Genomic DNA, 5162 nt, shown 5'->3' with positions numbered 1-5162 from the left:
AAGAGAAGAAGTCCTGTCAATGCCACAGCCTTTTTGGGGTAGAATGCAGCTTTTATGGGGTTTCCCCTATAAAGGGAGGAGCAGAAGCCCTGTTAGTGCCATCTCCCCTCCCTTTTGGGGGTAGAATGCAGGTTTATGGGGTTCCCCTATAAAGAGAGGAGCAGAAGCCCTGTCAGCGCCACAGGCTCCTCTCGCCTGCCCGCGGCTCTGCCGGTGGCCAGTAACCATGGCAGCGGAGGGATTTGCACGTGATTTTGGCATTTCTGCAGCACAAAAGAGCCTCTTATCTAGAATGAGTGACTGCTCTGGCTGGTCTTCATTCCTCTGCTTATTGCTGAGGCATCGCGGGATGCTCACCGTGGGGCAGATTCAGACCATCCAGGCGATGCTCACCTGGGACACATCCAGATCATCCCTGGGGGCTCCAGGATGCTCCCCCAGCCCCAGAATCAATCCCACTGCGGGAGGCAGAGCCAGCCCTCCCCACCAGCGCCGGCAAACAGAGCTGGGGAGGGAGCAGGGATCGTCCTGCTGAGCTCAGGTCGCAAAATGAGCATCTGCAAACCCTGTGGAGCCATCTGGGCCACGCTGGCTGTCCCCAGGGTGTCACAGCCCAGAGCTGGCAGGGGTGCTCCCTGGCATCCCCACAACCTGATTTATATCTCACTTCCCCAGTTGTTTACATTTCTTCTCGAATTTCTTCCAGTTTATCCAAGAAAAGAGTTTTGAGCCTTTAACTGTTCCACTTCCAGCTCTTCTCATGCATCAAGGGATTTGTAAAAGCAGGGAAAACTGCATGAAAGAACAAAGGTTTCTAGGCTTCAGTTCTTCAGATGATCAAACCCAGCCCACTGATGCTGCACAGATCCCCCTTGGACATTCACCCGAGGGCATGAACCAAAGTGGGCAAGCTTCATCCCAAAACCAGAACAGGTAAATGAGGAAAGAATGAGAAAGGAAAAGGTCATTGATCCTCATTTGCTGATAATAGGAGCTGCCATGGGCATGCATTGGTTGTGAACCTCTGTGTGGCCCCTTTCCAAAAGGTGGTCTGGTGATTTTTCAGGGTGCTAACTCCAGTGGGACCATTACTGCACTTAAAAGGAGCTGTGTGCTCAGAGCAGAGAAAACCAGACTTGTATTAGCTCCATTTTAGGGGGAGGTAAAAGGGATTCAGACAGATTTATATGCAAGTGTCACTCAAAGCACAGCTACACAAAGGAAAAAAATATATATAGACAGAAAAAGTGGGTTACAGACTGTTCCCAAACTAGGAGTGTGTCCTGCTGGCTAAGGTCTGCAGGTTTCAAGGTTGAAGCGCTTAATTTTATTTCAAGCTTCCTAATTAAACACCATTTAACTGGGCTTTCCATTTATCCTGCAATTTCTTTCTGGACCTGAGTCTAATCCCCAAACCTGCTTATTTGCTTTTACTTTCGTTACAACCTTATCAGTGATTAACCTGCAATTGCACTTAATCTTTTTAAAAGATTTCTCTGGCTATAAATACAGAGAAGCTACCTGCCCTGCTTCTGTCCAGGGGAAAACAACTTCCTCCACTGTCAGATGTCTGTGCTGGGTTGTACTATTCCTTCTGTCAGCTGATTTTTCTAATGGGAGATATTTGTTTTCTCTAACGTCCTACAGAACATTGAGTCAGTATCAGTTCTCTGAAAGACACAGGCCACAAGGGATATGAAAACACCCGCAGTATAAAAATAAATACATATATAAAAGCATAAACAGTATATATAAAGCCTTCAGTAAAGAAGCTCCTGGTGACAGTGAGGCAAAACCTTCCACATTCCTACAGCTCCAAAGACAAGCTCTGCTTCTTCCTCCAGCACTTCTCTATTCCACTCATTTCACTAAAAAGCTGCAACAGCTAAAATATCACTGCAAGAAAACCTGGTTTCTATGGCAATAAGCAGCTGCCTGTCAAGATTCCCCAAGTGCTGCATTAATAGAAGAGAGGATCTCACATCAGATCGACCCCAGGCTTGAGGACACCAAGAGGAACGAGCAAAAGCTAATAAGAAATGCAGCAAAGGTACATGGAGTGTTACCAAACCCATCAGGAATGTTCCAAGGGCAGTGGAAGGAACACTGAGTGATGAGTGCCCTCTGCAAGGTATTTATTGGAGCCAGGGCAAAGGAAGCCCATTGCAAATACAGCAAAAGTGGTAAATGAATGGAATTTAAAAATTAACAGAAGAAATCCAAGCCATGGCAACCCCCAAACAAGAGGCACTGAAGTCTCTGTCCTGTGTCATCTCTAAACAGAGCAGAGCAAACAGACCTGAGCTCAACTCCCCAGCCCAGCCTGCAAGTCTAGCCCTACCTTGACCTTAATTATTACCTGGAGAATAATCTCTCCAAAGAACTAAAGCCATAAACAGATCACAGAGAAGGATAATTTCAGATCTCCCCATGGTTCCAGAATTACCAGTTGTGTATCCATCACCACCTCATGCTGCCTGTTGAAAACTAAGATCTTCAAGCAATCTTTTCTACTTAAGAAAGTTTCTTTCCCTTCCTATTGATGATTAAAGACAAATTACAATTCTACTACCAGTATTATGTGACCTCTGAGCCTCTTAATTATTTATTGGGAAATCTGAACTGCATGTGAGGATTTTCTGGCTCTGTCAGTGCATGAGTGAGCAAGAAGTCAAAATAACAGCTGGAATGTTGAAATAAATCCACACCAAATAAATGGTAATCTACATGGTGTTTATTGTAGATACAGTGCATTATGAGAGCAATTACAGCCCACTATTTATTTATAAGCTTTTTCTAAAGAATATTAAAGCACAGAAGTGAATCAGAGCCCCAGTTTGATTTTTGCACGTTTCCTGGTTTGATTATATAAATATTTAAAGAGTGCAAAAAAACCCCAGCTTTGCACTCCCCACCAAAATCTTCTACCTGGCAGGAAACCACTTAAAAATGACTGAGGATGAGAAATCTTCAGGGAGGTTTGGGTGAGTGCAGGCTCTCTCCTGCAATGTGATCCTTCAGACCCTCCTGCATTACAGTGGAGCTCATTAAATTTGTTTAAAAAGAAAGCAAGGCATTATTAACTAATGCTAACACCTATTCTGGCTTTATTTTTTTGCCACAGAAACCCATACATTTTGCAAGAGAGGGAGGGGAAAAAGCAACAGAAGAAGATCCCAGAGGAGGTGAAGGTCAGCCCTGGGTGGGAAGAGGGATCACCCAGGGGGTGACAGCAGCCCTGCCACCCTTCCCTGTGTCACAGCCAGACCTGTGGAACCTGCAGCACTGCTCACTGCGTTTGCTGAACCCCTGGGAAGTGCCTTGGCCACGGTGACAGGGCTGCTCCCTGCAGCAAAACCTGCCCCAGCTTCTCCTCCAGAGGATGGAAAGTGGCTCCTCTCTGTGGGGACATGGACAGCCCAAACTTGGGGAGGCTCTGCAAACCTCACCCAGCAGCACCTCATGCCCTGCTTGTCAGCACCTCTCAGCTCACCTGCAGCTCACTCTGCTGCGTGCTGGCTCGGAGGAGGATGAGGAGGGAGCTGGTGGTGCGGGAGGAAGATGGGGCACCTTGAGCCATCAGCTGGGTGCTGAGCAGATGTTTGCCTTCCCCTGGGCAAAAACCAGCTGGGACAGTGGCTTCATGGCTTCGGTGAGGAGCAGCACCAGAGTGGCTTCTCTCTGTGGGAAATGTGGCCAGGAGCCAGTCTGAGGTGGCTGAAGGGCTGGAAATTGCCTGCTGGAAATGGGGGTGCTATGGGAATGTGACCCCTGTTGATGGAGTGACAAAACTCTCCTTTGTCCCCCCAAAAAGGAAAGGAGCCCAGAAGTTTCTCTCCTCAATTAGGTGAAAAGCCACCTCACAGGCCTGGGGGACTTCACCCCAAACTCAAGGATAGCTAAATGGACAGAAGCCAAAAAGTCCTGCCTGGGCAATTTACTAGAAAAAGAAGAGAACAAAGAAAGTAATCACTTTTGTGAGGTGTTTTACAAGGAGCAAGAGCCTCTTGCACCTGGCTTGGTTTTTCTCTCTTTGTTATTTTGCCTTTTATTAAACCTTTTTGTTTCCAACACTGCAACAGAAGCCATCCTGCTGATTTTTATGCCTCCAAAGGTAGCTGAGCTATCTTGGGTGTGTTATAGACCTCTTGAGAGCTTGTGAGACCTGGCTTGAGGAGGCTCCTGTAACAGGATGGCACTGAGGTCCAGCCGGGAGGGCAGGGGAGCCCCTGCATGCTCGTACATGCTTGTTGGAACATGGCAGGCTCTGGGGTGACTCTGAAACACTGTCTGGGACAGGAGAGCACTCACTGCACTTCTCTTTCCCCTCCCAGCTGGGAACCAGCTCAGTTCTCCCTTCCTGTTCTCTGTTTATCCCTCCCAGCAGTGGCAGCACAGAAAAATCCCAAGGCTGGAGAAGAACTCCAGGAACATCTCATCCAGGATTGTGCTTCTCTATCCTTGAAAGATGCTCATCAAATCTCCCCATAAGAGCCCCCAGTCATGGAGAGCCCACCACCTTCCCAGCAAGAATTCTTCCCGGTGGCAAAGCCAAGGTGGTCTTGGCACCTCGAGGGGGCCCTCAGGCATCTTGCAGTCTGGGCACTTGGGGACACAGCTTGGCATTCTCATGACAGCTTGGTTTGAGAGCAAATCAAGCTTGGCCTGTGAGCATAGCCCACATCCTTTCCAGATGAATCACTCCCCACTGCTGCTGTCAACCTTGAGCCCGACAGAGAAACCTCGTTGTTTTTTTCCCTTGGCTGTTTCTAGCCAAGTGGTGACTCAGCTGTCAGAGGTGAATAATTCTTCATGCTTTGTCTGACCACTCATTAACCATCCAGAGCCATAAAAAGCAATTTTTCCATAGCTCTCCCTCCACAAGGCCAGATTTCAAAGCAAGAGGGCTGACCTGAGATTTAGTGGGGAATTCATAAAGGTGCTCAATAGATCTGCAGAGTGGAGAAACCTTACATGGTTCTGGGTCAGATGGCAGAGGGTTTTATCAGCAGTGATTGAGGGTCTGGGCAGAAGAGAGAGGCAGATCCTACCCACAGCACGTAGCAAAACCTACAGCCACTCATGGAAATCATTAACAACAAAAATCTGCTGGCCCAGGCATTCGCCTGACTCCTACGCCTGCCCTGGGCCCTGCTGCTGTT

The sequence above is a fragment of the Camarhynchus parvulus genome, chromosome 11 (genome assembly GCF_901933205.1).
Source record: "Camarhynchus parvulus chromosome 11, STF_HiC, whole genome shotgun sequence".
Lineage (NCBI taxonomy): Eukaryota > Metazoa > Chordata > Aves > Passeriformes > Thraupidae > Camarhynchus > Camarhynchus parvulus.
Note: the sequence above shows the minus strand (reverse complement) of the source record.